The following is a 10,261-nucleotide window of genomic DNA, read 5'->3' on the forward strand; positions in this document are numbered from 1 at the left end:
CATCCAACCCAGATAAGTGACTACTATTCCCCAATCCCAGCAGGAGAGGTGGTTTATTTTGGAAAAATGATGAAACAGTGAAGCACCAGGTCCAGGGGCACAGTAAAAGATGGCAGAGAGATGCTCAACTAAAAGTTAAAGGGATTAAGTGAAAGTCTACAATCTAACAGTAAATACTGTAGCCCTGTGTGTGCTTGGATCCAAGAATTCAGATAGAGGATTCTTTTCTCCAAAAACTAAACAGTACCTGGAAGAAGATATATAAGTATTATAAAAGTATTATAACCAAGCCCAAACCTTGAACACAGTAAACTTTTTCTTTTTTTTTTCTTTGGCTGCGCCATGCAGCTTGTGGGATCTTAGTTCCCTGACCAGGGATTGAACCCAGGCACCTGGCAGTGAGAGCAAGAAGTCCTAACCACTGGACCACCAGGGAATTCCCCACAGTAAACTTTTTTTCTACAAACTTTTTTTGTTAACTTTTTAGTAATTATACAACAAAAGAAAATCAATCATGTGATGAAAGACTTCATCATAAGAGACAGAAGCCAAACAGAAAAAAAAAAAAAAAGCAACTCATAGTAAACCCGGAACATACCAGAAAATTTTTTAAAAATCAGTTAATATCCTCAGAAATATATGAGAAGATGATCCAGCAAACAAGAATAGGAGGAACATCCATAGAACAGGAGAGAAAGCTTAAAATTTAAACAAATGATAATTTCTAAGAAATTCAATAGGCTTAGAAGATACTATCAAAGTACTCATGAAAAGTAAAAAAATAAAAAGATAAAAAACAGAAGGTAAAAGAGGATCAATCCAGGAAGTCCAATATCCAATTGATATGCATTCCAGAAAGAAACAGAGCATAGAAAAGAGATAAAAATATCCAAAGAATAATTTTTAAAATTTCCAGAACTGAAAGACATGAATTGCCCTAAATCCCTGAGACAATGAATTTAAAGACTTATACCAGACATACCTCATAAAACTTCAGAAACGAGGAATACAAAGAAGATCCTAGAAACTTCTAAAGATAAAAAAATGGGTATTTATCTCTTGTAAAAATAAAATACAGTGTGTGTGTGTGTGTGAAAAAAAAAAAGTGGGGAATCACAATAAAAGGCACAGGGCTTCTCAGCAGCAACATAGCAAACCATGGTGACTTGCCTTCAAAATTCTAAGTGAAAATTATTTTCTAACTACAATCTACATTCAGCCCCATCATAGATCTAATACGAGATCAAAATAAAGACATTTTCTGATATGCAAAGGCTCAAAACTACACCTCACACTCACCCTTTTTTAGGAAGGTACTGAAGGATGTGCTCTACCAAAAGGAGAGAGTGAACAAAGATGACCCAGATTCAGAAAACAAGTGGTCTAACACTTGAGATAGGTTAAAAAGTTCCAGGATGACAGCAGGCCCAGGTACAAGGGATACATCAATGAACAAGAGAGAAAAATCCTTGCCCTCAAGGAGCTTACATTCCAGTTCAACAGCAGTTCTCAAAGTGGTTCTCTAGACCCTGGGGGTCCCTAAGACCTCAGAGGATCCAACAAGTCGAAACTATTTTTATTATAATACTAAAACATGATTTACCTTTTTCACTGTGTTGACTTTTGCGCTGATAACGTAGAAGCAATGGTAGGCAAAATTGCTGGTGATTTAACGGGAATCAAGGCAATGGGGCCAAATGGTACTAGCAGTCATTGCGTTCTTCACTGCAACACACAGTTTATTAAAAAAAAAAAAAAAAAAGCATTTTCACTTAGGAATGTCCTTGATAAAGCAGTAAAAGTCATCAATTTTATTAAATTTCAACCCTTGAGAACACATCTTAATATTCTGTGTGAGGAATTAGGAAATACACATAACTGCTGCTGCATACTGAAGAACGATGGTTATCTTGAGAAAAGTATTTGTGCAGCTGCATTACAAGTTGAACTAGCTGCTTTTATCATGAAACACTATTTATTTTAAATAACTGACTACGATTATTCAGACTTGGGTATTTGACAGACATTTTCTCAAAAATGAATTAAGGGAGTCTTTCACTTCAAGGAAAGTGTCAATTTGTTGCCAATGATAAAATTTGAGCTCTCAAGCAAAAATCAAAATGTTGGATAACTTGTATTTGTCACCATGAGATTGACAGCTTCTCAGCACTTAAAGATTCCTCTGATGAGATCAATGGTGATATTAACATATGGGAATTTTTAAAATATTATATAATGAAGGGTGTCAATATCTGGAAGATATGCATAACTCAGTGAACCAGTATTTTCCAACAGACCAATGCATGATGTCACAGAATCATATATGAGTAAAAAATCCATTCACAGTGCAAGACAGACCAATAGATTTTAATGTTAGCATGAAAAGGTCAATGATATAGTTTCAAATAACACATTGCAACCAACCTTTAAGAAACTACTTGTCAAGTTCTGGAGTAGTATTAAAGAAGTAATTATCTGAAAAGGCTATTAAAATACTACTTTTTCCAACACCATATCTGTGTGAATCCAGATTTTCTTCATATACTTCTTCATTCAAAAAACTCATCACAATAGACTGAATACAGAAGCAGATATAAGAATACAACTGTCTTCTATTAAGCCAGATAGTAGAGATTTGCAAAAATGAAAAATAATGCCACTTTTCTCACTAAGTTTGTTTTGTTTTGGAAAATACATCTATTTTTCATATCAAATATGTTATTTATGTTACCAAGTAATGGATTTATTATTGTTATTTTTAAGTGGATTAATAAATATTTTGAATTTTTCTGGCTTAATTACTAGTAAGGCAATATTTCTAGATATAGCCCATGTAGATAAAAGTTTGTAGGGTCCTCAGGACTTCCCTGGTGGTCCAGTGGATAAGACTCCACACTCCCAATGCAGGGGGCCCAGGTTGGATCCCTGGTCAGGGAACTAGATCTCACTCGCACGCATGCCACAACTAAAGATCCCGTATGCCACAACTAAGACGTGGTGCAGCCAAAGTAAATACATAAATAAATAAATAAATATTTTTTTTAAAAAGTTCGTAGGGTTCTCAATAACTTTTAAGAATCTAAAGTGATCCTAAAACTAAAAACTGTGAGACCCACTACTCTAAGGTACCCACAGTCATTTCCATTCTCCATTTTTGTCCAGCTTATTAAGTCCCTATAGAAGGCATTAAGAAGTAGGAAAAAAAGAAAAGGACATACATCTAATTATGTACCCTGTTGGTGACCAAAAAAGAGATTGAGAGATGGGTGTAAATTTTTTTTATGTTTTAACATCAAATAACATAATTCATCCATATTAGAAGAATGGTTACACTTAACTCAGAAAAGTTAATGGAAGATATAAAATCCTTCCTTAGAGCAATCGGGTGAAAAAAAGTTTAAAAATCACTGTCATAAATCTATAAATATTTGTTCAAGTAACACATTTACATTTCAAAAAATCCTTCTGAAGTATAATTAATCTCAATAAGAGAAAGCAAAAAGCCACTGCATTTCTTTATTATAGTTAACTACAAATATTTATTCAGAAAAGAAAGTGAACACTAAGAACAAATCAGAGGTAGATCCAAAAACTGTCTTCTCTATCCATGACAGTACTGAATTCCCTAGATTCATACTTACCTCTGGATTTCCATAATGTCACTAGCATATAATTGAATATGTTTGCTCATTCAAGTCATGGTGGTCAATTTATATCACACACTCCTAGTAAGGAAGAACTGTTTATACTTAACTCCATTGGTAAGGTATAACACATGGAAAGACCCATTAATAGCTCTTTCCGATAAGAGAAATGATGAATTGAGCACAGATATTTAGAAATCCCAGAACTTAACAATTTTTCAATCTATCTGTAAGCAGAAAAGGCAACACAAGGTCACAACTCCTAAGGCTCTCAGTCTTCTGTTCTCACTCTAGCCTCTATTACTTCCTGGTTGTAGTCTCATGGTTTCAAACCATATCCAACTACTCCCACTACAGAACTGAAGCCATGACATAATGACTACAGTAGGACATCAATTTACAAAAACATCTTACTGTGAAGTTTAGGTGACTGATTGAAGATGTAGAGCCAAAATGTGTTCATTCAAAAGAGAGCTTAAAAGCATACACAAGTAGTTCCTTTGTCTGGTAATCAATAAAGGTAGAATAAGCAGTTACCTTTTTCAGAAAGCAGGCATTTAAGAGAGAACAAAGATTCCTAAAGGACATGACAGTTTATAATTATTTCACCACTACTCATTCACAGTATATCAAACTATAATCTTTTTGATCTTGGACACATGACCAAAGGGGAGGGGGGAGGAACAGTCATTTCAATGGGAAATCTACCTCAAAGAGGTAGAGAAAAGTAAAAACGGGGTTAACACCGTTTAGCATAGGAAGAAATCCACAAACAAGCATAGAACCACCCAAGGCAATAAAAGAACTAAGGTAAAATTCTAGCTTAATGAGCAAAATAAAGCAAAACTCAAAAGAGATACAGAATTATCAAAACACTCCTCCCAGCACAACTAAAAATATGCAGACTAGCATCTTTTTAAAAAAAAACATTATCAGTCATAGGAATTTCCTCCCACGGGTGTGAAAATGAAGGCAGAAAATATACCTATACATCTAATACAACAATCTTATTACACAAGTATTCCAACTCATAACACAACTCTGCTGAGACTAGTCAAGTTGGTAAGGCCAATTAACAGGTGCCAGCTGCCTTTACCTTTTTCAGTTTCAAACATTTTTAGCCCTCTTATTGAAGAACATACAGTAATAAAGTGCTACCACTTAGCAGGAAATCTCCTGTGTCTGCAAATAAAGTGAATATTTATAGACTCTAGGGCTAAATGGGCTCTCAAAGGATACCCAGTTTCCTCACAGGGTTGCACCTGTCATATCTGCTCCAATCCTTAAACCTGAAAAGTCTGCGTATCTCCTTCACTTAGAGCTTTTATGATTAAGTCCAAAGATGACAACTTGGAATACTTTTTTGTGACAACACGAGACATTTTAATTTATTTAACTACCTAGTACCTAGTTAGTTTAAACACAAATAAGTTACTGCTAATTCTGAAAATGCAAAAAAAAAAAAAATTGGCCTCCACTGTGCATTTAAAGATATACAACCTCTGAAAGAGAAATTAAGGATGACGTAAAATCAAGAGCAGGCAACATGTATAACAGTGCATTATAACCTCTCACCAAAGGAAACAGTGTAAGGGTAGCCATATGCTCTTGGGCTATGACCACAAGTCCTGAAGTCAAGAAAACAGATGAGCGTTTAAGGCGAGTATATTTATTTGTTAAGGAAGGAAAGTGTATTTCACCCAGCACTCTCTCTCCTCTCGGCGAGCAAGAGGGAGGGGGAGGGGGAGGGTGGAGTGGGGGTGGGGGAGGGCGGAGTTGGAAGGGGAGGCGGATTTAAAGTAGAGACAACGGAGTGGGTGGGACAGAGTACGCCAGGTTGCAGCCTTCCTCACGCTCCACCCTACCTATGGCTAGTGACGAAGCACCAGTCACACCTTACAAGACGAACCCAGAAACCCAAAAGCAGCTATCAAGGATCAGGGACTGGCGGTGTGGGTAGGGGTGCGAGAGGTGTTGAGGAGCGGAGGCGGAGAACAGGTGGCTAACTCTCCCTCACCACCTCGAGACTCAGGGCCTAGCCTGAGGCCTGCGACCGCGTACCGCCCTATAGCTGCCACCCCCCTAAGGCCCCAGCTTGGTCCTCAAAAGGTCAGACTCCTCCAGGTGCGAGGCGCCTGCGCACTGCGCCGCTCGGCACGCCACCGGGCCAGCACCCCCACCACCACCAGCTCCCACCACCCCCCGCAGCTGCCGCTGCTGCTGCCTCCCGTACACAGACTGAGCCAGGCCCGCGCCGCCTCACGCCGGAGTAGGGCCTCGGAACCCCTCGGCTGCGGGCGCCGCCTCTCAGGCCCCGGACGCGGGCATCACCTGGATTCCGGCCTTCGGGCTTACACCTCCCGTAGACTTACAAGCGCCGCAGATGTGGAAACGTTTCTTCAAATCTGGGCGCCGCTGGCGTCCACCGAACTTACTTCAGTTTAAGCTCACCGCCTTCCTGGTTTCACCGCCAGGCAGCGTCAGCCGAGCTTTCGAGTGCATCGATGGAGGCTGCCAGGCGTTAGGAGTGCCGAGGGAGTAGATTGTCACGCTGCGAATTTTTTGTTTGGTGTTGGTTTTGCGTGCTTGATTATTTGAGTTTCTTCTTACCAAAAAGCAATAAAGGTGGGGACTGAAGAGTATTATTGCCTTAGTAATCGTCGTTATTGTCACAGATAATCAGTAAACCAACCTGCATTATAGGAAGTTATATAGACACCCACACGTAGCAAAATCGATTATCTCACGCTGGGAGAGGAGGAAACTGGCCCAACAATAATAAATCATGGGAGTGTGTCTGTATAGCGTCAGAGTCGTGTGTGATTAAATTGTAATGATTTATTTGCAAAAATGCATTAAAAGTCGACGTTTCTTCTGCCCTGAAGGTGAAGGCACAGGTTGGGCGCAAATTTTTTTCTCACATTAAAGTAACTGGTTGGTTGAGGAATGGGAGAAAACTGCCCGAGGCAGGGAAAGGAGGTGTCTTCTGGAAAATAAATTAAATGTGTAGGGGTTTTTGTTGTTATTACTTAAACCAATACAAATGAAAGCAATTCAGCATTTTCTGTAACTCATACGACTTTATATGTCCTTGCATGAACATCATTTTTTCCTTGTTTACTATAAGTAAGCATCGATAAGGAGATAAATTGTTGGCCTTGGTTTGGGTCGACTGTGAGAACCAACTCGTTCACAACTGCTGTATACCCAAGCTACAGTTTTCCACAGACATTTGAGATGGAGAAAATCATCTCCACAATTTTATATCTCATAAGTGACTATACCTTAACTAACCTGTTTTGAGGAACCATTTTAAAGCTTAACTACAGCACTATATGTTTATTTTAAATAATTCAAGAGCCGGTGGGGGGGGGGCGGTGGAAATGAACCTTTGGGGTCCTGAATTTTATTGGAAACTGTATAGCTGTCTGCAGGCTGTCAACTGAACTTTACTCTCAGTGTTTTGTGTTTGTTTGTTTGTTTGTTTTTACCAGAAATGCATTTTGAATGTCTTGTCCTCGGAAAATATTTGCTATTTAAAGAAACATCATTAGAACTTGGTGAGCATTTATTAGTATATGATTTCAAAACCTGGGTTTGGTGGGGTTTTTTTAAACTAAACTTCCCTTAGGCCAGTAAGAATCCGTGGTTAGACACCACAGATCTCTCATAGCTCCATCTCATAGGAACGCCACTATTTGTAATGTACTAAGAGCAACATGCCAGAAAAATCTATGGGAAAATCTATTTCGTGTGAATTATACAACTATTGTATCCAAGCCTTTCCTAATTAACTTTAAATTGTTCATCTTTCCCTCAAGCTTAGTAGATGGATTTTGAGTTCAGACTTAAAAGTCATGTGCTTGAAAGGGCAAAAAAAGTAGCTGGTGAGCCTCCTGATCCCTTACCAGACTTTTAATAGTGGCTGTTTTTGGAGCTGTTTGTGAATACACATTTAACACCTCAGTTTGAGAGCTATTTGAGCACCACATCTATTTAGCTGACCCCATTATTTGTCATTCTGCTAAATAACCTTTAAAACGGATTTTCATAAAGGATTAAAGTCTTATGGTTATTCCCTTCTAATAATATCAGGAGTAAAGTGGTCACAAATAGTAACCCAAGACTAACTGTAAAATCATGTTTCTAAATTCATATAACTTTGGAAAGTGAGTACTTGAGTCTCTTTTGTAGTGTAATAAAAAGCAAACACTCGTGTAATTTACTGATACTTACAAGCTATTGCTACTGGAAACTTAAAGATCTTAATTGTTTTTCCTAAAAGTAGCAATAAATGAAATGTTTTAAGAAGAAAAAAAACTTTATTCAAGAGAAAAAAGGCAAAGTAACAATTCTAAAGAGTGTGATTTCCATCTTCATTAAGTTCACTGTGAATATTTTAATCTGAGTAGTGTGGTATGACATAAAGTTACGTATAGCTTCTATTTACATACATTCTACAAACATTAATGTATTAAGTTGTAATTGTGTTCTCTTTTTACACATGTTTCGGTTGCTTTGATGGAACTTCTCAAATTATCTGTTAACTTTGTGTTAATGCCTTAACCAATGGGTGGAAGATATAGGAATCAAAGTTCTATAATTGCTTTTATTTTTACAAAGAGTATAAGATCCAAGAAAACGAACAAGTTACCTTTAACATTAGAAAGACTGCATTAATATTCAGACTACTCAAAAATGTCCCCAAAGCCACACTTGAAGAGGTATATTTGTTTACACACTCAGGTAAATATAACTTTCCATATATAAATATTCTTTTTTTCATATGTAAATATTCTTATGTGAGGGGTATATATATATGGCCACAATTCTCACAGCAAGCTTTGTCCTGCACAATACGGACAAATGACTCAGGAATATAGATGTGTCCTTCCATATAACAGTTTCGATGTAAATAGTCCAGGAATATATTTTAAATCGTAGCTTTGGGGGGGGGGGTGCTTTTCTCCCGGCGAGCTTTTTTTTTTTTTTAATAATCCATGGTACATAAATTAGATGGGCCACAAACTTAACATCGATTTCTTTTTTCAAACTCAAAGAGGGATAATCATTTTCTTTTCAAAATTAGGAAATCAATTAGAATATTTCCCGGGATGCTAAAGAAGAGTTTCTCTAGTTCATTGTGGGAGGGGTCCGGGTGCAAAGAGTAAGGGAGAAGGGTGAGGGTCCTGAGACCTCAAAGAGGGAACGAAGTCAAACTGCCCTTGACCAAGCGCTAAGGGAACATTTTAAAATGGAATCTGTCAGGGAACAGCTGCTCGGGAAATGTGTTAAACAAACTAGCCACTTCGAGCAGGGTTTGTCCGTAGAGGAGTCGGCTCGGTCTCCAGGACGCGAATAATCACAAACTCCCCGGGGCAAGGAGCTTGGTGAAAACCCAGGCTCAGCTCTGGCCGCGGGACCGGAAGCCCCTGAAAGGAGCTGCGCGCGCCTGAGAAACTGTAAAGGACCCTGACTCGGCAGGGTTGTGAAGCCAGGATGCCAGGCTACAAGGTTTCGGGGTAGCAGGGATGTAGGACTGGGATACGGGGTCAGGATACGGAACTGGGGTCCCAGGCGCCTGATGCAGGGCAGGGTTGCTGGGCAGCAATGCGGGGCCGAGCAGTTGCGCTGCACCCTGACGCCCGGCGAGGACATAGGGTCGGATGCCAAGTCGGGATACCCTATTGACTCCAGGAGTCGCGCACTTGTCAGTTTCCTCTTGACCACGCCCCGGCGGAATAAGTCCAGCTCCCTAGTGTTTAAGTAAGCCGTGACACCAACGCAAAATCCACGCCTAATTAAATTAATTATGGATTCTTGTCATCCTGAATTAATGGCCAAGAGCTCAGGCGGCCGAGATATCTGAAAACCCGGACTGTCTGCCTCCTCTTCCCACTCCCTCTGGTCCCCCTTCGCTGTCCTCACTCACACTCCAGCCCCAGCCAGCCTGGACTCCAGCCTTAATCAATCTCAATCTCTCTCTCTCTCTCTCTCTCTCCCTCTCCCTCTCCCTCTCCCTCTCCCTCTCTCTCTCTCTCTCTCTCTCTCTCCCTCTCCCCCTCCCTCCCTCTCTCCCTATCACCCCCACCTCCCAACCCCCACTCCCCCACCCCCAGGTAGTGGCGCGGGTGCTTCCCGGGAAGGGTCTCCCTCCGAGTTGCGAAGGGGAGGTAATTTACTCAGAACAAGGGGCCGCCTTTGCGAAGTATAAATAGTGAGACTTCAAGCGCTGCGTTGCTATCAGATCTGAACTCTCCGCAGGAAGAATTGTCAAAGATCTTAACATTGAACAAGCGCGCTCCGGCAGGGAAGCATCAGTTCCCATTTCCCTCCCGCGGCCCCCGCCCCTTCCCTCTTCCTCTTCTTCCTCCTCCTCCTCCTCCTTCACCTCCTCCTTCTCTTCTTACTTCTTTTTCTCCTTCTACTTCTCCTCCTCTTTCTTCTTTCTTCTCTTCTTTTTCTTCTTCTTCCTCCTCCTCCCACTCCTCCCCCACCCCCTGTCCCATTGATGTGTTATTATTGGGGGGGCTGGAGCAGTAAAAAAAGAAGAAGGAAAAAAAGAGCTGGGCTCGGCTGGGAGACGTTGAGCGCGGGGCTGACGGGCATTGGCGGCG

The 10,261-nt window shown here is 40.3% G+C and overlaps 1 protein-coding gene across 6 annotated transcripts in view; it reads right to left on the reverse strand.

Annotated features, from left to right (window-relative positions):
* Nucleotides 1-6,121, reverse strand: part of RSRC1 (arginine and serine rich coiled-coil 1) — a 427,490-nt gene extending 421,369 nt beyond the window's left edge. For 2 of the 6 annotated variants that reach the window (XM_059921839.1, XM_059921834.1), the window contains exons 1-2: nt 5,976-6,121; nt 1,604-1,725 (exon numbers count right to left, since the gene is read on the reverse strand). The gene's annotated coding sequence lies outside the window, so the exon portion shown is untranslated. The remainder of the gene's footprint in view (nt 1-1,603; nt 1,726-5,975) is intronic. The other 4 variants (XM_059921836.1, XM_059921835.1, XM_059921838.1 and 1 more) reach the window with 4 other exon arrangements.
* Nucleotides 6,122-10,261: the final 4,140 nt, after the last annotated feature.

The sequence above is a fragment of the Balaenoptera ricei genome, chromosome 4 (genome assembly GCF_028023285.1).
Source record: "Balaenoptera ricei isolate mBalRic1 chromosome 4, mBalRic1.hap2, whole genome shotgun sequence".
In the NCBI taxonomy this organism is placed as follows: domain Eukaryota; kingdom Metazoa; phylum Chordata; class Mammalia; order Artiodactyla; family Balaenopteridae; genus Balaenoptera; species Balaenoptera ricei.